Consider the following 23,045-nt stretch of genomic DNA (forward strand, 5'->3'; position numbering starts at 1 on the left):
ATATATATATATATATATATATATATATATATATATATATATATGCATCAGATTGAGGTTACAGGGAAAACTGACACCCCCGCACTTAAAAGACAGACTGGTTTTAGGTTTTGGACCAGAGAGCTTGATAGCATCAAGAACTGGAAGTGGACCAATTGCTGAGGAAGGGGCTTGCTGAAAGCCCCTGGGAGGCTGAGCCTTGAGTGAACCTCTACAGTTTTGTGAGCTTTGCCTGTGTAGCTACCATACCTTTGTTCCCTTCAGAGTAATGAGAGAAAGATCTCCCCTTACTTCAGTACATGTCATCGGTGGTGGTGGTGGTGGTGGTGGTGGTGGTGGTGGTGGTGGTGGTGGTGGTGTAGTCATTTGGAGCAATGCACAGGGTTTTCTGCTCTCCTTCTCTAAGGCTTCCATAAAGGGAAATATTCAACAAAAGCCTAACTCCCTTGGCACCAGCTGGATTCTCACAAACCTGGAGAAAGGAAACTAACCAGTTCTGGAACCCTGTAGCATTCCTATTCGTTACAAGAAGAAAATACAAATCAAAACAAAAATAAAGAATGAAAATGTTGACAAATGTTAGTGCAAAGGAAAGAGGAACATGGAGAGGTAGAGATAATCACACACTATGTTGTGACTCCCACACCCTGAGTACACATCAATAGGGATCCTACATAACAATAAGATTGCAGCGAGATAGAACTGCAGCCTTCAGATAGTGCTCATGTGGGAGACTTCTAAGAAACTAAAGATTAAAAAATAGTATGCCAAATAAAATTTTAACTATAAATACCACCTGTTAACCAAACAAATAGAAAACTTCACGCAAACACTCTAATGACATTAATTCTTCTTACCAGATAGATGCCCAAGTTTCAATGAGAAGATACATTCTAAAACATCCTTGGTGGCAAAAATAAAGTTCTGAAGAATCAGGGCACTATCCACTAGACTTGGGAAATAGCAAACCTGAAAACCAGTTCCGTCTAACCTGCTGAGGAAGCTAATGGGAAAGGAGAAAAATATGAAAGAACAGATGACTCATGGAGGAGAGAGATGGGGACTCTAAGACAGAGGAAAGAAGAGCTACAAGTAAAAATCAGTGTGATAAAAGTGCAAAATGACTTTGCTACCTTAATTTGTAAATTTGGGACACAGCCAGGGGGGTGAAAATCAGTGAAGGACAGGTAAAGAGCATCAAAGAACTTCCTATAAGTAATAAAAATTCCACAAAAACAAAGAAAGTAGAAATTAAACAGAAGAAACTGCAGAGCTACTCCTGAGATTCTTTCACGGTAGGACTTTCAGTAGGAAGATGGGGAAACTAGAGAGCATCGACAAGCATTTTAGCTCTCAGTGGACCAGTTTCATGAATAATTAGTCTGTAATTGTCCAGCCAACATAATCTCACAGTCATTCATCATCCTATAGACAGTGCATCTTCAGATTGCTTTCTTCATTTTTTTTTCTGTTTCCTTGCTCTTTGCTTACATGGCTTCTATTACCAAGTGTAACTTTTGACCTTTTGGGCAATTTGGTATTCCCCTCTCTATGCTACTATCTGACACAACAAATACACACACACACACACACACACACACACACACACACACACACACTACAACGGAGTTAAAAATAATTCAATGAGGTTAATCATAACCCATATATTCAATTACTACTCAACAGATATCATTCATCACAATGCTTGATTACCAATGGGCTATTTACAGGATGACTGTATTAGATGAAGGTGTCAATGCCAATTCTTGATCCAGTTATCTCTGACCTAAGGGGACAAGCTATACAGTAAAATAAAACTAGACAGAAAGTTGCTCACTAGTTCACATTTGGAGAGACTAGTTATAAGGTGATCTGTTCATGTGTCACGAATTTATCTAAATATCCATGTTTTTATCAGAATGTGACATAAAAGCAATCTTCCTAAGAAAGTGATTTTAATTTAATATGTCACTTTTTACTTGAGCCTAATTTCTAGTTAATAGGTAATCTATCTGAAAGTAGGTTACATATCTCTTACTAATGATACCTACAAAGGGAGGGGGAAACCTCCCTGGAGAACAGTATTGCCTATGTGTAATAGGATATGGGAAAGGAGTCAAGAGTAATACTGCAAATACCAGTCCCAAGATAAACTCTGAGCAGGACCAAGGCCAGAATCCTCGGACTACTCAGAGTACCTTGGTGACCAAAAGTCACATGAAGATATGAACCATCCCTCCGAAGAGCTTGCAGCCCCTTCCTTGAGTTATTTCAAAGTGTATCCTGTCTCAGAATATCTTTAATTGTGTCTCTAATAAAATATGACTTGATGAAGCAGAAAGGTAAATATATATTGGAAGCCAGTATGTGTGTGTGTGTGTGTGTGTGTGTGTGTGTGTGTGTGTGTGTGTGTGTGATTTTCCTCTGGAGAGCATAGTTTATTTTAAGAAATGTGTCTTTCATCAGTTTCATTTCAATTTAGGATGGTAATTTTCTAAATAAAATAAAAATCGATGTTGAAAGAAAACACAGCATTCTATCAGTTCTTACTCCAGGAGTCCATTTTACATACGACTTCACTAGTTTGCTGAGGGTCATGGGAAGCTAATGTCTCTTTTCTGTGGGTTTTCACACAGCAATGAAGGAAAATCCCAGGGTACAAGCATCATTGCTTACAGTTCACAGTTGTGTTTGACTTTTCTGGGGACCTTTCTTACGGAGGAATAAATTGTTTTGCTCCAGCTCTGTCGAGAGGGCCATGCACGTGTCAGTGAGGCCTAAGGAGAATGCGACAAGAACTTTGTTCTTTTACTAATTCTGACCTCAGAATCAAATCAGCTGCCCTCGTGAATCGTATCTCTCTCCAACTGCATACTGCATCTTGGCAAGGTAAACCGTGATGCTCTCTCTTCCTACTAAACGTTTCTATTTCAGAAAGACACACACACTATGTAGCAGTGGTGGTAGTGGTGCTGATGTCCCACTTTGCCAGTCTCCTGTGGTCTCACACACCTTATGCCTTTTACTTTTTATCTCTTTCTTGGTATGAATTTTTATCAGGCGTGAAATAAACATTGTCCTCCACAGCACCTCTGTCTTAAAAAGGAATCCAACAGTGTTGTCACTGTTCAATTTGCAAAAGAAAATATCAAGATTATTTATTCATTCACTAAAATGAATTCTGAGTGCCTCAAGACTCAAATGACATTTAAAGGTGTCCCTGAGAACTTAAAATGGTCAGATGCTTTTCTCATTTTAAAGATGAAGAGACAAGAATCATACAGACCTTCGATGCCTTATCTAAACTTTAAAAAAAAAGGCATCATTGCAAAACTTAAATCATGATCTTTAAAAGGGGGTTCAATGACAATCATCCAAATCAGGTCACTTACATTTCAAAAACACGGTAAAATGTTGTCTTCCTTACAGCACATGGGATACAGGGATGAATAGATGAAATAATAGAACATAGATAGATTATAGGTATAGAAAGATCAGCAGAGAGAGAGATATCAGATAATGATAGATAATGGATAGATAGATAGATTGATTGATTGGCAGATAGATAACAGATATAAGGTAGATAGAGATAAAGACAGTTATACAGTAAGTAAATAGGTGTTAGATGAAAAATAGATATCATGTAGTATAAAATTCATCAAATGTTCTGTTATCTCTTTATACTTCACTAGAAAGAACAACATGGCCCCTAAAAAAGCAAAAGAAAGAAAGGAAGGAAGGGAAGGAAGAAAGAAAGGAGGGAGAAAGGGAGAAAAAGAGGAAAGGAAGGAAGGAAGGAAGGAAGGAAGGAAGGAAGGAAGGAAGGAAGGAAGGAAGGAATTGGCTAGGCTCCGTTAGTTCTCCCTTCTAAGACTCTCTAATGCAAAGATTTGAATAATGAAGGCAGTGAGTTGAGTGAGCTTGCAATGCCTGAAGAGTAAAATAAGACCCTACTTAGGGAAATTTAATTGTATACCCATGATGGAATCTCTGAAGAGAGGTATATTCTGTACTCAAACAGAGATCAACAAACAAACCCATAGCTTCTGAGTGTCTGAATTTTTTCTAACAATGAGCTCCTCTGATGGCTGGAGTTTCTCATTTCCCAGCTTAGCACAGCAGAGCCACGGATGCAAACGTGGACATTTTGACTGCAGTCTCCATACACATTAGTTATTTCTGGCTGCCAGGAACCACAAATGGGTCCTGTTGTTTCCAGTATAAATCTCAACTCTCCCTCAATCAGAATCACAACAAATAGACACACAAAGTCCCCAACCTCCAACCAGTTATTTTACTTTGAATATACTTTTCCAAGGAAGACCTTTTATTTTTCTTTCCTGTATATAAAAAAAAAAAAAAAAAAAAAGGAATTCCAAATCATGTTTCTTCTCCACTAGTATATTGCTAACTGCTAATTAGAGAGGATTTCTTTTCCTAAATGATTTAGTTCTTATGTCTGCTTTAACACTTGAAAGGTTCCAGCTTCGGGAAAAGAGGGAAGTGCCTTAATTAAAGAATGAATGATTAAATATTCAGTTTTAATTGATGCTGCCCCATGCTATTATTTTGCATGTTTTCTGTAATTCTGTTATCAGAATCACCAAAGAAGAGAGACATCAACTACTGACTAGACCTAAAATGTGGAAAGGGCTTCTGCCTGCTCACATTTAGGCATTTAAGTTCAAGAATCAACTGAAGAGTAATTTGTGGTTTCCATGGCAGCATCACTAATTGCTGATGAAGTAAATAAATAAATAAATAATCAACTGTTTCTGCAGCCACAAAGATAATATCTAATATTTTTTAAAATAGTAAAATAGCACTTTTTCTTAGGTAATTCAAGTCACTTTCCTGGTAGGAAAAAAAGCCAAGGACTTGAAGGGTTAATTCTTGTTTGACACAGGTATTAGCTCGATGCTGTCCAGGTCTGTCCAGCTTGGGCTGCCAGCACTTTGTTTCTGTTGCAGGTAAGGGAACTCGGCTGCAATGAAGAGTGAAGGATTTTTGCATCTTCCAACTTCAGAATAGCAAAGAGAGCGCGGAGGCAGATGGATGAGACTGAAGAAATGCCACCCAACTCTGGATTGAACATCTCTTAGACAAGAGGTGGGGGGAAATAACAAGCCAGAGATAGAAAAGGTGAGTTCAAACCTGAAATCAGCCACTTGCCAGGGAGGTCAGCCAAGCGTGATCTCTCACTAGCAAAGGTTTCTGATTTCTCTGCCTGGCAGACTTAAAAAAACATAACAAAAAGAGTGAACCCTTTGGGACTTAGGAACCTGTTCAACCGATACAATGTCACCATTCGAAACTCACCAATTTCTGAACTGCTGTGCATCATTTGTTAAAATTGCTTCAGCCCGAGTTACCTTCCCCTGCTCTCTAAGTCTCCTCACTGGGTCACCGGGACTAAGCAGGAACATTTTGATAAATTCTGTTTCCATGACGATGAATTAGCGAGTGAATGGGGGGAGGTGTTGAGAGATCTGTATTCTGTAGAATACTCTCAAATGTTTGCCTGTTTTCATTTTTAGCCATTTAGTTCTCATGGCTCTGTTCCAGGACTCTTTAATTTGCCAGTAGCTGTTTTTCCTGCACAGATTACAGGAGTAATTCATCAGCGAATGTTTCACTCGGCGGTCTCATCTAATGTAAGGAAACATAAAAATGAATTTTTCCAATTATGCCCTTTGTTTGTTTAGAAAGAGTGTACTGCACGTCCTCCTCCTTCTCTTACCATCTAGCTTTCCTGTTTGTCTTTCTCTCTTATTTATTGACCATTACCTTACATGCACTACAACTACAATTTGTAAGATGTTGGGATCTGCTTTTAAATACCAATAAATTCTCGAAAGGCAATGATTTTTGAATTTACTGGACTGAAACCCAGAGGGGGATGTAAAAAGAGAAAGAACATTAAAAGATAGAAGCTGGGTACATGCTACAATGAAACAAAATGTTTGCAAATTTTAAAAAGCAATAGAGTCTCTTCTTTGCTAAATTACTTTAAAACAGCTTATTTATATACAGTGGAATTCGTTTTTGATATTTCAGAATTTATCCATTTCCTGAATGTAATGATAAAGCTACTACTTCCTTTAGGGACCCCCCAAAAAGTGACTTTGATGGTTTTATTCTTTCTAAATGCGGAGACTACCCACAGATCTCATCTATTTGCACCAGGAAAACCATGTGCATGCAGACAGACAGTGTCTCTTCAGAGAATGCAAATCCCATCCAGCTTGCCCTTGCATCCCAACAAGCAGATAATATAGTTCCTTCTGAATGCTGAGTTCAAATCACAGGCTTTCCTCTCTTCTTCTTTCTTGTCCCTTAAAATAAATCAAATAACCAGTTCTCAACAATCTACCGTTTCTTCCAAAATTGTATGGGTACAAATGTAAAGCATACTTACAACTTTCCCAAGTTCACTTATCTGTTGCTTAAAGTAGGGAGGCAGTTTGCCAGAAAATGTCTAAAGCCTCACACAATTAAGTAAAGAAGTGTTTACCACACTGGTTGTGCAAAGCTCAGTCAATCAGTACTTTTAATTCTTTCAATAAATAGTAATACAATAATATTATTTGTCTGCAAAGAACAGCTCTTGGGGCTCATACTTGCTCTTTGGGCTTAGTTTCTTCTCCAAAAATAGAGAGATTTTTCTCACAGAAAAGGATATAATTTTCTCCTGCACACAAAAATATTACTAATATTAGTGGCTCTCAGAGAATGTGCATGATTGAAAATCAAAGTAATTGTTTTAATGAATAAACACAAGTTGTTTTGCAGCAGATGTCTAGAGACCATTAGAAGAGAAAACCATACACTCTACACTCAGGATGTTGGTGGCTCTGAATTTATTCATGCTGATGGAGAAGAGGGAGGGCACTAGTGTCAGCTGATGGGACATAGACAAGGGAAAGGCTAATGACTACTTCTGTTCACCTGCCGTAGGAGGGTCCTTCTATATTTTATGGGTAACATACGTGGAGTCTGCTAACAGTGCCTGCTTCTCTTCCTAGACCTGAGGACATAATGCAGTAGTGGCATTTGGGTCACATTGATGTTAATAAGGTGAGATCTCTCAGCCAGCTGCTGTCTGGGAAATAGAGATGGCATGGCCAACCCCAAGGGGCAGCTGCCTTCACACCAGTGCGACCCACAATTGGTACCAAGCAGTGCAGAAGCCAGCTTGTTAATGCTAATGTCCCCAGTGAGATATGGATAAATAGCCACACGTTCAGTCCGGAAGATTGTAAGTGTCACAAAAATACAGTTGAGCTCAGTTGCTGGTCATTAAAAATGAGTACAAATGAGAGCAATAATGGCTTGTTGATCCACCTCAGTCACATTTGACAGCCATGTGACACGATACTAACACCAAAAGGATGTGTTGCAAGTACTTCTACTTTAAAATGCTTCTTATTTTATATATAAAGAGAAATTCATAACATATGTCATATGCATAACCACATTTAATCAATACTAAGGGTATATTTAACATATATTTATATCGGTCTTATAATTGTTCAATAATTTATATAATATCGAATCTGCTATAGTGTTTCATTTTTCCAATCCTTGCAGTTGAAAAGTAGAGGCAGGAAGATCAGGAGTTTAAGACCATCCTCAGGTACACGTAAGTCCAAGTCTAGCCCAGTCTACATGATCCCAGGTCACCAAAACCTGAAAGAGGCTGAAAGGCAGACTCAATCGTAAAACACTCAGAGTGAATGCAAGGGTGTGGTAAGTATAGAAGAGGACTCCCAGCGCTCTCCTGGAGAGAATGAATTTAGTCAAAGCACAGAGACAGTTTAAGCAGAAGTTCATTCTTATCAGTACAGTTTAGTTAGTAAATCCAAGCAGCATAGCCCCCAAGAGATTGACGTGGCCTCATTCAAGAGGGTCACGGGAGGCTAGTAGGTTGTGTTAACAGATTCTCAAGACATTTCTAGGTATGTTTATGAAGTCGATGGCATATTAATGGAGTAAAGTGGTCCATTTTATCTGTGCCAAATCATTGGCAGATTAGACCTAATTTTTTAGGATGCTTTTTCTCATGATCTCCACCAAAAAAGGAAAGTATATTCAGTCACAAAGGAACATGTCAAGAGACACAGCTACCATGATACATTTGCACTACCTTTGAATGGTGGGCTATAGAAGGGGGAGTGGTCAAAGCATTCGAGAACCCTTATTAAAGAAGGTTTTGAAAAAAAATCTAAGCCTCCACCATCACAACAGGAACAAAGAAATTTATAAAATAAAACTTCAAAAAATCTATATGTCACTAAGTTCGAAAGCCTAAAGGAAATATGGATTCCTAGATACATCTAACTCAACAACTGGATGGAAGCTCAGAGGAGCTCAGAGAATGTGGCAGCATGAACAGGGAATGCACAGGCCAAAGACAGATAGGTCTACAGAGAGAGGAGACGTGGACATAAGCCCTCATTCCTGACCCAGAAGTTTTCTCCAGTTTGTAACCATTCCAGTTGATAACAAAGGAAAATTTCCTTTTCTCAAACTGAGTCTCATTAGGTATACAAATCACACTTAATAGCAGTCCCCAGGCCAGTAGATAGCCAACACAAAATGAACTCAATGGTAAATTTGGAGGTATTTTGTCTCATAGTCCTTTGTCTGGATATTCTTTTTAACTTTAATGGTGTTTTCCTTCTATAGTATGGGTCCCAATTTTGTGAGATTTCTGTGTATATGAATGTGTGTGTATATCTGTGTCTGTATTTGTTTCTTGTGTCTTTTTACTTTTCTCCTTTTTTCTGTTTGTTTGTTTGTTTGTTTTGCTCTATTTTGGTTTGTTTTTATTTTATCTTATTTTACTTTTAGATGTTTGTTAGTGAGGTGTGCCCTTCCCCCAGCCTTGAGCAGGCTAAACAGACCTTAAGTGTTTGCCACAGATGGACCTTAACAACTCAGGTGAAGTCCTCTGCTGCACCTGCAGTTTCCTACGGAAGTAGACTGCCCACTGAGCTTGCTTTGCAACATAATACAGCTGAAACAAAGGACGGACTCTCCCTATATAAATACAGTGCTGAATATTAAACTTTGAGGCTTGATCAAAAACCTTTGTCTTTCTCTCGCCCCCCACTCCCTTTTTTCCATTTTCAGTTCCCCTTTCAGGTACCCAGTTCATCCATCACCTCTGGACAACTAACAGTGAGGGTTATGTGTGTGTGGTTTTGTGGAGAAGTAGGGATGAACTGGAAGAATTGCTGGAGGGGAAACCATAATCAGAATATATTGTATTTAAAAAAAGACTGTTTTCAATGATCTCCCAACTAATGAAAGCCAAAATTCAGATAGCTTCACAACAAAATTCTACCAGATCTTTAAAGAAGACCAACAACCAATGCTTTCAAATTATCTCTCAAATATAAATAGAAACAGCACTTCCAGATTCTTTCTACAAAACCAGAGTTACCCTAACATCAAAACCAGATAAAGACACAACAAATAAAGATCTATAAACAAATATCCCTGATGAATGAAGAAGCAAAACTTTTCAGTGAAATACTTGCAAACCAAGTGCAGACATATCAAAATGACCATTCAGTTTGATCAAATTGTTTTAATCCAAAAGAAACAACATACACAAATGGAAAACATTAATAGAACATCTGCATGGACTTTTATAATTATCTCAATAATTGACCAATCCAGAATCCTTCCAAAGTCAAAGTTCTAGAAAGTATAGAGTTGGTGAGAACAAGCCTCAACATCATAAGGGTCTTATATGACAGATTTATAGCCAATGTCATACCAAATGGAGAAAAATTGCAAAGGAATTTAGAGAAAATCAGGAACAAAATAGGATTGTTCATCATCTCTACTCTTTGTACTCAATATAATGCTTGAAATCTTAGAGCAGAAACAAAAAAAATGGAAAATATTTCTGCCTATAGATAACATGTGATATGTTGTTATAGATGCAAATCTAAAACCCCACAGCAAAAAACTCATAGAACTAATTAACACTTTCATGAAAGAGACAAAATACAGAAATAACATAGAAAATCAGTGGTCTTCCTATATATTAATGACAAACACACTGAGAAAGAAATGTAAGAAACATTCTCAATCATAATAAGCTAAAAATAAAACACTTTGGGAAAAACTTAAACAAGAAGATGAAGGACTTTTATACTGAGAACTTCAAACCACGAAAAAATAAATTAAAGAACACACTAAAAGATTAAAAGATGTTTTGTGTTCGTGGATTGGTAGAATTAAGATTGTAAAAATGACCATCCTACTAAAACCAACTACAGATTTAATGAAATCCTAATAAAAATTCCCATGCCATTTTCACAAGAAAAAAAACTAACTAAAAATTAATATGAAAACATCAAAGACACCAGATAGCAAAAGTAATCCTGAGTAAAAATAATGTTGGAGGGGTTAACAAGACAGATCTTATTATTCTACAGAGCCATAGCATTCACACACACACACACACACACACACACACACACACACACAGATTAATGGAATAGAATAAATGTTTATATTCAAGGCCACACAATTATAGACAATTACTTTTTTACAAAGACATCAAAAACACACATTCAAGGAAAAGTACCTTCAACAAATGATATTGGAAAAAATGGGTGTTAACATAAAGAAGAAAAAAACTAGAATGAACCTCATCTCTCCAGATGCACAAAAATGAACTCGGAGTGGATAAATCAGCTCAATTTAAAGCCTGAGACTCTAAAACTCCTAAAAGAAAAGTTAGGGGATACACTATAATATTTTGGTACAGATCAACAGTTTCTAAATAGGAATGTGGTTGCTCAAGAAATAGGATCAACAGCAGGTGAAAGGAACTACATGAAATTAAATAGTTGCTGGGTAGCAAGGAAAAAAGAAAACAGTCAATCTGACAATTTACTTGAGAGGCAACATTAAGAATGGGCCAGTCACTTGCTAGGCAGTGGTGGTGCACACCTTTAATCCCAGCACTTGGGAGGCAGAGGCAGGAGGATTTCTGAGTTTGAGACCAGCCTGGTTTACAGAGTGAGTTCCAGGACAGCTAGGGCCATACAGAGAAACTCTGCCACCACCACCAACCCCCTCCCCCCAAAAAGAAAGAATGGGAGAAAACACTTGTCAGCTATACATCTGTACTGGCTAGCTTTGTGTCAACTTGACACAGCTGGAGTTACCACAGAGAAAGGAGCTTTAGTTGGGGAAATGCCTCCATGAGATCCAGCTGTGGGGCATTTCCTCAATTAGTAATCAAGGGGGAAAGGCCCCTTGTGGGTGGGACCATCTCTGGGCTGGTAGTCTTGGATTCTATAAGAGAGCAGGCTGAGCAAGCCAGGGGAGGCAAGCCAGTAAAGAACATCCCTCCATGGCTTCTGCATCAGCTCCTGCTTTCTGACCTGCTTGAGTTCCAGTCTTGCATCCTTTGGTGATCAACAGCAGTATGGAAATGTAAGCTGAATAAACCCTTTCCTCCCCAACTTGCTTCTTGGTCATGATGTTTGTGCAGGAATAGAAACCCTGACTAAGACAACATCTGACAATGGTTTAATATCTAAAATACACACAAAACAAGAAAGAAAGAAAGAAAGAAAGAAAGAAAGAAAGAAAGAAAGAAAGAAAGAAAGAAAGAAAGAAAGAAAGAAAGAAAGGAGGGAAGGTACAAAGTAACTCAATTAAAAACTGACTATACATCTGGGAAGAATTCTGAAATGAAGAAATACAGGGACTAGTAAACACTTTCAAAAGTGATCAACATAAATAGCATATCAGGGATATGCAAATTAAAACTACTTTGAGATTCCACCTCACCCCAGGCAGAAAGGCCAAGAAATCAAAGAACAATAAGTGTTAGTGAGGAAGTGGGGAAAGAGTAATCCTTATTTACTGATGGTGAGATGCAAACTGATGCTTTCATTATAGAAGCATCAATGTGAGGATTCCTCAAAGAGCCAATAATAGAGCTTGTATATGACCCACCGCCCTAACACTGGGCACACTCCCAAAGGGCAATGTGTTCTGTGTTGTTCTATTGGTGTATTTGTTCATGTATGTTTGTTGCTATTCTACTTACAATATAAGAAATGGAATCAGCATAGATGTCCATAAATGAATGAAGGATTTACAAAAATTTGGCATGTATACATAATGGAATTTCTAATAGGATGCAAAGAAAAATGAAATTATAAAATTTACAAGTAAATAGAACTAGAAAATTATATTGAGGCAACATTCTGTTTCATATGTGGATCTAGCTTTGAGTCTTTACTTTTGAAAAATTCCTAGCAGGTCTAGAAAAATATTACCTGTAGAAACCATAGACTATTAAAAAGGGGGGAGGGTGGTGCCAGGGAACGGGATAGCTCTTCATGAGTTCTTCAGAGTGGCCCAGAGGCTCTCTCTATGAATACTGCCACAGTGTCTGTGAGTTCATATGTACATTGGTCATGCTGTGTTTAAAGGACCTTGTTTCCTTGGTGTCCTCCATGCACTATAGCTCTTGCAATCATTCTGTCTTGTCCTTCACGGGGTTTCCTAAACCCAGACTGGAGGTAATAGATAGAGATATTCCACTTAGGATTGAATATTCCAAAGTCTCTTATTCTCTGCACACTCTCCAGTTGTGACCTTCTGTGTTTGTTCCCTTCTTCTGCAGGAGAAGCAAGGTGCAAGATAGGCCAGGCACCCAGAGAAAAAAAACCAAATACTACTGTATTGCTAAAGGAATTAATGATAAAGTGACTCCCAATAGCTGTCTGCTCTACTCACAGATCAGCGCCTTGCTCAGCTATCAACACTGTACGTTTTTAGACAATACTTTTTGAATTCATTCTTCTCAGCGAAGCTTATAATAAATGTTAGGCAAAGGCAAGTTCAATGTAACTCTGGAAGACAGGAAGCAGTGGTGCAGATTGTATCTGTTGACAGTTTTAATGTCAAGCTGAGTGTGCAAATGATATTTTGTAAGGTTTGGGAAGTCACAACCATCAGTTCGATTTCAGCAGCAAGATATACTATCGTTCTTTGAAGCAAAAGTGGAAAATAGTAGCAAGTTGTAAAGAAAAACGAAAATAGGCTATAAAGACGGAAGAGTCTTCTGAGTTAGGGAGCAGAGAACGTAGGATAAAATGTTGATTTCTTGGCATTTTGTGCACGAGCTACCGATCAACTAGAATTATCACAAGGACTATCTAAATTTACATCAGTACAAGCCGCACAGCTTCAAAGCCTGGCTGTCAGGTCAGGCACACTTAGGTTTTAATATCAGCTCAAGTCCTCAACTATGACATAGCACATACTTAACATTCCCACAGTCTGCTTCCATTAGTTTAAAAATTGAGTAAAATTATCACCCATCTCAAGAGCCTGGTATAAAAATGAAACGTGATAAATACATATTTGGTGTTGATTGAGTACGGTGGTTTTCAATATATTGTGATTCTCCTTCTTCCAAAGGGGACATGAGAATGTCTAGAGATACATTTTTTGTCATTCCAGGGACAGATGGCAGGGAATTGGCTGGTACTGGTATCTAATGAGGAGTGGCCAGGAATGCTGCTAAGCCTCCTAAATTCACAATACATTACTCTACAATAGGGAATTATCAATCCAAAATGTCAATAATACTATTGTCAGTAGTGGATACAGAGCCTGGAATAGGGGTCATGGGTATATGTTTTAGCTGTTATGTCCTGAACATTCAACAGCATATTTAACATTTTCTCCTCTACCCTTCACCCCAATTTCAGGCAGAAGAGCCCAGGATTATCTGTAGAGTAGACACTCACAAGCTGACACCCCATAAAGTTAAGTAATTATACTACGTCGGGTCATACAACTACTAAGAGTGAGAGAACTAGAACTCTATGTACGCTATTGTAATATCTCCTAGAAAAACATGAAACAACTTAGGGGACCCAGTTCGTCAATATGGTAAAAGGTTAATTTATTTATTTTCATATAAACCTTGAAAGGCATATTCTAGCCAATGTGATATGTAGCATCTGTTCTTTCATGCCCACGTCATTCCTGAAAGGTGAACTAAGCGAGAATGAGGTAGTAATTAAACAAAAAGAAAGTTTAGCATTTCCGATGCATGTCATGAGAAGGCTGTTGCCAGGTCTAGTTGAAGGGAAATCTTTTTGTGTTAACAATCAGTAAAGTCTTACTTCGATAACCGCATTAGGTTCTCTCTAATGCCAGGGTCAATAGCTCCTTTTGTAACAGTGTGCAGCATTGAACACTGCTCCGGGCCTATGCTAAACTTAAACCTGTGATAAAAGAGATGAAAGTGACATGGCTCTATCACTTTCACTTTATGGTCTGAAATTCTTAGGATCTGCACATTTACCAGATTGCTAGCGATGTGTCATTGATTGCTTGTTTTGTTTTTGTTGTTTTGTTGGGTTGTGTTTTGTTTGTTGGTTTTTTTTTTTTTTGAGCACTCTTTTGCATTGATTTGTTTTGAAAGGGTTTTTTTTTTAAATTTTCTTCATCTTGTTCTTTTCTTTAAATCTTTCCCCTCCTCTCCAGGAAAGCTGAAACATAAGCAGTGGAAAGGATATGTTTGTAAACTTGTAAGACACCCTAGAAAGGCAACACAAGCTGAAGTGAGTATTCACACAGGTATTTTGACAAGTTAGCCAAGTGTTTATGGGAACTCTAGGGTGTGTGTTGAGTGAAGATTGTGTGACATTAAGTGGGGAAAAAGTACAGTAGAATAGCTAAAGGAGGGGCAGGTTCCAAGAGCAGATCTGTCTCTGAACCTACACTGTAGGAATTTCCTCATTGTGTGTTCTTGACAGAGGATAATAAAAGCAAAATCTTTTATTTTATATGCATGCATGTTTTGCATATATATATATATATATATATATATATATATATATATATATCCTCTGCAAAAACAGCAGGTGCTCCTAATGCTTGGCCAGCCCTCCAGCCCTAAAATGAGATTTTTTTTTTTTTACTGCCTTATGCCTAGCATGATTATAGACAACAATGACGTACTCTCATGTAGCTTATCAGAAAATATTAAAATAAAATGAAGTCTTGGATAGAAATAAGAATTTCAACAAATATAGTTCTGTGAATGTTGACAGTGATCATCCAAGAGCAAGGACTCTGCAGAGGCCTGCTAGAGTTTGGGTCTTAAATGTCTCCCACAAGCATGTGTGTTAAAGGCACTGTGGTGGTGAGCCTTTAAGAGATAAGGCTTGCAGGTGGGTTTGGGAATACTTTGGTTCACTGTCAGGGTAGTCTATAAATAAGACTAAGACAGTAGATTAAAATGAGGGATTTGAGGTGAGTGGTAAGACCCTGGAACATTCTTCTTTCCCTTTCATTTTCAAAATAGGATGTGAGTAGGCTTGTTCTACCATGTACTCTCTCTAAAATCTGCTGCCTCCCCCCAAATAATAGGCTTCATTGAGCATGAACTGAACCCTTTAAAAACTGATCCCAAGTGCACCTTGTTCTATTCATAAGTTGATATCTCAAGTGGTTAATTATAACGATGAGAAACTGATGAACACAGAGTCATCGAATAAGCCAATGAACGCTTTTAGGGCTGTGAAAATCAGGTGAGCTTGTGGAAACTCAAGATCAGAAAGCTTGGTGCTCTGGAGTTCAGTGACTCATGCCTTACTAACTTATATGGGAAGCAGTATGCCATGGGAGGCTTTAGGTTTACTCTGTGTGCTAGGAGTCAAGACAACACTGTCAGGTAGGGAAATGTCCCATTTGTGTTTTAGATGACACTTTGGTTTGTATGCAGTGGCTAATTTTCACACAACCAACAGCAGGTATAGGCTATCTCTATATAGGTCACTGCAATCATGAAGGCAAGAGATGTGGAACATGGAACATGAAGAAGGCACACGGAACCAAGGGAAGTGGCTAAAGCCATGATGAATTTAAAGTAAATACAATATAACTTCTAGTTTGATTATAAGTTTTAAGAATTAAGAATGATTTGTATGGTTTGAGTTTAACTCTTTGAGTGTATGGAGGTATTATTCACCCATTTCACAAAGTTGAAAAGATTGAACAAATAATAGGGACAGAGAGGAGAAGGGGGAATGTTATTTAGATATCTTAATTGGATGTTCATGTGAGAATATTGAAGAGAACACATACTCAAAATATGTAGGTATTAGTATGCACCCACAAAAAGGTGTCAAGGATGGAATGATAAACTTCAATCTTATCAGGTGTAAGTATACTTAAGCTATGGGGATGAAGTGGCATCTCTATAGGAGGGTGTTAAAATATAAAAGACCTGGCCTTGAGGAATCTCTATATTTATCAAGAAGTTGAGTATAATGAAAAAAAATGACACAACATATGAGGGTACTATGCTAGAGACAAAAATAAAGTGTGTTTTTATGAAAGAGGGTAGAGTCTAATGTCACATGACATAAAACGATTGAATGAGTGTAGAATTGAGTATTGACCATTGGCCTTGGCAACATAGAGAGCATTACTGATCCTAAAGCTAGGAGATTCATTAAAGTGATAGATAATGATTCGCCTTATTGAGTGGAGAAGATTTAAGAAAGAATTAGAGCACTGGAGAGGTAGCTCTGTGGGTAAATTGCATATCGCAGAAGCATGAGGATCTGAGTTTGGATCAGCAGAATATACACAACACATATGTAATCCCAGTGACTCCTCAGAGAGATAATAGCTGCAGACAGAAGAAACATTGGAAGCCTACAGTCAGGAAGCCAGACATACCCAGAAGTAAACAACCCAAACAAAGTAAAAAGTAGACAATGACATCTCCAATGGCCTGTCCCCCAACCTCTGCATGCGCTGTGCATACATGCTTTCACCATGAAATGAGTGAGCAGGTGTAGACAACATGGGGGTGGGGGTGGGGCGTGGTAGGGAGAGGGAGAGAGAACGCTAAGATAAAGGAAGGGAGGGAGGGACAATAATGAGATAATTGAGATGATATTGACAATTAACTTATTTTTGTGAGCAAATGAGAAAGCATGTGACTCACTTAGCCCAATGATGGCCAAGCCAGCATACAAATAAGCAGTTTCCTTTATCACTTTGTTCATGTTCTTCTAGTTCACTTCCAAAAGACAAAGAAAAAGATTGTTTCCATCAGAATTTGGATATTTATATGTTAGATAAGGTAGCCCATTAGTCTCTGATGAGAATGACAACTAACAAATAGTAACTATATATATAGCTTAGGGAGAAAAAAAAGAAGTGTGTGTGTCTGTGTGTATATACAAACATACATGTTGAATCCGTTTATTTTAAAAATTACATATCTGATTACTATGTCTAATCCTCACAACATTCTGTAGACCAAAAGCTGGTGTTATGACACCTTTTCCATCGTACAGTTGACAAGGCTTCATAGCACAGTATTCTAAAAGTCACATATAAAGGCAGAAGTTAAACCAAGATCAAATGATACAGCATTAAGTCAGCTTTACTTTACCATAATGAAGCATCCAGGAAATTAACTTCCAAAGGACAAAAAAAAAAAGGTTGTTTCCATCAGAATTTGGATATTTATGTGTTAGATAAAGTAGCCCATTAGTCTCTGATGAGGACGACAACTAACAATGGTAAAAGCATATGTTGAAGCAAATGATGATAGTATCATGAGCTGAGGAGCAGGGAGAAGTGACCTGAGATCTCTCTGTTCCTCTCAAGAGTATGGCCCCAGAGACCTTAGGAATGGCAGCTGGCCCTCATCTCTTTTCTGTCCAGAATAATTTTTAATGCTGCTAACCCAGATGTTCTTTGCACATGGCCTTTGAGGCAGCCTGATCCAAATCATAGCAAGTACTTCCTGTTCTCTCTCCCTTCCTTAAACAGTATGGACTTGAGCTCCAGACATAGGGCCAACGAGAAAAATGAAACAGTATCGAGGACAATTAGACAATGCAAATATCTGACCCAAATAATGAATACCCAAAAGATACTTTAATTCATAAATTATGTACACATGCCCTACTAATCATCCTGAACCATTAGTTTTTTGCAGACACCATGGTCATATTACCAACCCAGGAGATAATGTGTTCTGCCTTAAAAACAGATTAAAATGTATTCTTAGAAAATATGTTTTAAAAAGATAGAAATGAGCCAAATATTTCTTTAAGCATTAATTTAATCTGAAAAGAAATATATTCCTTTGCAACTACTCATATACAGTACCGAATTTGATACTGGGGATATGAGAGGAGATGGAATGATTGGAACTGCTACTCTCTGGAAATCTACACTCCAGTGAGATACAAACATTAGTCAAAACTGCAAAAACCAACTTCTTAAATCACAAGAATGTCAAAGAATGGAAGGGAAAAATGGTAACAATATAACTCAATATCACTGTGACCCAGTACACATGAATTTCCACAGAGTAGGCACAACCTCCTCCCAGGAGCTTAGGATGAAAACAGACTCTCCAAAGAGAAGTACATTTAATAACGCACTTCGAAAAGATATATGAACAGGAAATTTGTTTGATTTCCTAAGGAATTCATCTTTTCTATCTCCAGATTAGATAAAACAAGAAGTGTGCTTCCTTCTCCTAGTTCATAAGCAGCTTACAGAGGACAAGGTGAAGCATTAAAAGACTGAACCATTCTGAAATGCTTCTGAACTGTGTGAGATGCCCCAAGACCCAGAATAATCAATGTGGAACCCTGCTTACTCTTTTCAAAGGGCTGAAATTTCCAACTGGAAGTTGAAGCAACTAGGATTCCTTCCAGGCACTAATCAGTGGGAGTCCTCACTACTTTCTGAGAAGAGTGAAATTCCCTATCGATGAAAGAATCACTGGAGTAAAACTGGCAAACTTCTAAACAGCTTCTCCCCAAAGTGGCCTCAGTTAGAGATATGGATAGCGTTCCTCACTCACCCAGTCCTCTGTTCTCCAAACTGCTTGCTATTTCTTATCAAGAGAGCTGCTCAATTCCCCCATCTCTCAATTCTCTCAGTTCTGGTTCCTAGGACCTCAACTGGATCGATTCTAAACATTTTTTTCAAACAGTTCCTGAACACTCTGCATTCTGTCCTGGTTAAGATTCAGAGATTTTTAACTTGATGTCTGAAAATCATACTTCAAGGGCCAATGAAATGCTTGAAAGGATAGAAGTTTTCTCCTTGACCCTGTGAAATATAGCTTTGCAATTAAAAAGGAAATGTTACTGGATGTTTCACTATAAATTGCCTAATTTTCTGGGTATATATTGCTCAATGATGCACAAAATGTTTAAAAGCATGGTACAGCTTCTGAGTAAGGTAGCAGATTAGAAGCTGACTCTTTGAGAGCTGCTGGAGTTGAGAGATACAATAAAAACAATTATAGACTTTATCCTAAAAAGGAAAATGGAGAAAAAAATATCTTGAGAACCCATAAAGGAAATGAAAGGATGACTGGGGTACAGCCAGCAGAGGTGAGGTGCATGCTGCCCCTCCCTCCAACTCCCTAGCCTTCCCTCCTGAAGAAGCCAGTCTGGCCCAAGGAACATCCAGGTCAGACTCCTCCCGACCCATTCCCTGCCTGCCAGTCTGCCTGGGACACAGCCTGCACAGGTGAGCAGTGTACAGTTTCCTGAGCTCCATACTAAGGCCCAAGGCTCTGCCTGCCTCCTCCAGGAGTCCAGTCCATGACAGGAGCGCCCCGCCAAGATCAGGACAACCAGATGGCTATAGGCCATTGGAAGAACACAATCAACAGGTGCCAGGGCATTATGACACCTCAAACGTCCAGCTTTCCTAATACAGCAAGACCTGAATATCCTAACCCTGCCAAAGCACAAGAAAATGACCTTAAATCCCATCTTGAAAAGACAATAGAAGCCTTTAAAGAGGAAATGAATAAATCCTTTCAAGAAATACAGGAAAATACAACCAAACAGGTGAAGGCAATGAATAAAACTGTCCAATAACTGAAAGTGGAGATAGAAAAAATAAAGAAAACACACACAAAAAGTAAGAACAAAGAAAAAGAACACAAAGTAAACTTCACACACCTAAAAACAAACAAACAAACAACAGATGTCTATAAAACTACAAGAAGCTTACAGAACATCAAATAGATTGGACCAGAAAAGAAAAATCATCCTACCACATAATAAGTAAAACACTATATGTACAAAACAAAGAAAGAATATAAAAATCTACAAAGGAAAAAGGTCAAGTAACATATAAAGCCAGTCCTGGGAGAATTACAAGTGACTTCTCAACACAAACTCTAAAAGCCAAAGGAGCCAGGGCAAATATACTGCAGATCACGGGAGACCACAGATGTCAGCACAGACGAATACATCCAGCAAAACTTAGTCTCCGAAGATGGAGATATTTCATGATGAAATTAAATTTAAATAATGTCTATCTACAAACTCAGTCTTCTTACAGAAGATACTAGAAAGAAAACTCCAACCCAAGGAGGCTAACTACACCCAGGAAAAAAAAAAAAGGAAATAAAATAACCACCACCCCTCTCACTCATTCGCGCACTCTCGCTTTTGCTCTCTCTCACTCTCCCTCTCAATCTGTGTATTTGTGTGTGTGTGTGTGTGTGTGTGTCTACCACCACCAACATAAAAATAATATAAATTGACAATCAATGATTGTTAATACCTTTCAATATCAATGGACTCAATTTCCTAATAAAAAGAAACAAGCTAACAGGATGAATATGAAAACAGAATCCATCATTCTGCTGCATACAAGAAATATACTTCAACAACAAAGATAGACATTACTACAGAGTAAAGGACTGGACAAAAGTTTTCCAAGCAAGCAGACACAAGAAGTAAGCTAGAGTAGCCATCCAATACCTAATAAAATAGACACTCAATGAAAATTAATCAAAATATGGAAGAAGGACACTTCATACTTATCAAAGGAAAAATCCAGCAAGATGACATCTCCGTTTTGAACATCTGTGCCCAAAAGCTTAAACCACACATAGAACTCCACACGTTAAACAAGGGAGACCTTAACACTCCACTCTCACTGGCCTAACAGATATCTACAGAACATTTCATCCAAACATGAGAGAACCTCACAAGTCAGCACCTCACAAGTCTCAACATTTACAAAAAAAATAAACTGAAGTAACCCCTTGTACCTTATCAGACAACCATGGATTAAAGTTGGATTTCTACAACAAGAGAAAGCCTACAAACTCATGGAACTTAATAAATTTTCTACTCAATGACCATTGAATCATAGAAGAAATAAAGAAATTAAATACTTTCTAGAAGTCAATGAAAACAAAGGCACAACATACTCAAACTTATAGGACACAATGAAACCAGTGCTCAGAGGAAAGTTCATACCACTAAGTATTTTCCTAAAGAAATTGGAAAGATCTCACACTAGCAACTTAAAAGCACACCAGAAAGTGCTGGACCAAAAGAAGCAAACACACCCAAGAGGAATAGATGGTAGGGAAAAAAATCAACCACAGGAATAAAATAAAAAATTTAGAAACAAGAAGAGCATTACAAACAATCAATTAAATCGAGAGCTGGTTCTTTGAGAAAATCAATCTGAAAAAAAGTTTAAATGAAATGGCAAATTTTCTTGATAGACATTATTTACCAAGTTAAATTATGATCAGTTAAGTAACTGAAATAGGCCCATGAGGAAATAGAAGCAGTTATCAAAAGTTTCCCAACCAAAAATACCGCTGAGGGCCAGATGGTTTTAGCACAGAATTCTACCAGACTTTCAAAGAAGAGGAAGTACCAATACTCCTCAAACTATTCCACAAAACAAAAACAGAAGGAACATTGCCAAACTCATTGTATGAGGCCACAGAAACCCTGACTCCTAAACCAAACAAAGAGTCAACAAAGAAAGAGAACTTCAGATCAATTTTCCTTATAAAAACTGGTGAAAAATACTCAATAAAACACTTGCAAAGCCAATCCAAGAACTCATTAAAAACATCATTTACCATGATCAAGTAGGCATCATGCCAGGGACGCAGAGATAGTTCAGCATATGAACTATCTATAGATAGATAGATAGATAGATAGATAGATAGATAGATAGATAGATAGATAGATAGATCCACCATATACACAAACTGAAAGAAAAAAACCCACATGATCATCTCATTAGATGCTGAAAAAGCCTTTGACAAAATTCAGTACCCATTCATGTTAAAAGTCTTGGAGAGATCAGGAACACAAATCGATACAATATACAGAAAGCCAATATCCAATATCAAATTAAATGGAGAGAAACTTAAAACAATTCCACTAAAATCAGGGACAAGACAAGCCTTCTCTCTCTCTCTCTCTCTCTCTCTCTCTCTCTCTCTCTCTCTCTCTCTCTCCTCTTCTCTTCTCTTCTCTTTCTCCTCACTTCTCCTCTCCTCTTCTCTCTTCTCTCTTTCTCTCTCTTCAATGTAGTACTTGAAGTTCTAGCTAGAGCAATAAGGCAACTAAAGGAGATCAAAGGGTTCCAAATTGGAAAGAAAGAAGTCAAAGTATCTCTATACATAGATGATACTATAGTATATGTAAGTGACCCCCAAAATTCTACAAGAGAACACCTACAGCTGATAAACAACTTCTCCAAAGTGACTGGATACAAAGTTAACTCAAGAAGAAAAAAAAGCAGTAGCCATCCTCTATACAGACAATGAATCAGCTAAAAAAGAAATTAGGGAAATAATACCCTTACAATTCCCACACTTAATGTAAAATACCTTTCTGTAACTCTAACCAAGCAACTGAAAGCTCTGTATGACAAGAACTTCAAGTCCCTGAAGAAAAAAAATTGAGGAAAATATCAGATGGAAAGATCTCCCATTCTCATGGATCACAAGATTAACATAGTAAAAATGGCCACCTCACGAAAAGTGAAATACATATTCAATGCATTTCCTACCAAAATTACAACATAATTCTTTACAGATCTTAAAAGAGCAATTCTCAATTTCATAGGGAAAATAATAAACCGAGGATAGCAAAAACAATCCAGTACAATAAAAGAATTTCTGGAGGTATCATGTCTCCAGTTTCTTTTTTTTTTTT

At 37.8% G+C, this 23,045-nt stretch overlaps 1 long non-coding RNA gene across 1 annotated transcript in view; it reads left to right on the forward strand.

Moving 5' to 3' along the window:
* The window catches only part of LOC110325059, a 16,001-nt gene extending 10,315 nt beyond the window's left edge, over positions 1 to 5,686 (forward strand). The window contains exons 2-4 of the long non-coding RNA XR_002380719.1: positions 2,637 to 2,889; positions 4,971 to 5,142; positions 5,604 to 5,686. This is a non-coding gene — a long non-coding RNA (uncharacterized LOC110325059). The remainder of the gene's footprint in view (positions 1 to 2,636; positions 2,890 to 4,970; positions 5,143 to 5,603) is intronic.
* The last annotated feature ends 17,359 nt before the right edge of the window (positions 5,687 to 23,045 follow it).

Source organism: Mus pahari, chromosome 8 (assembly GCF_900095145.1).
Source record: "Mus pahari chromosome 8, PAHARI_EIJ_v1.1, whole genome shotgun sequence".
NCBI classification, from domain to species: domain Eukaryota; kingdom Metazoa; phylum Chordata; class Mammalia; order Rodentia; family Muridae; genus Mus; species Mus pahari.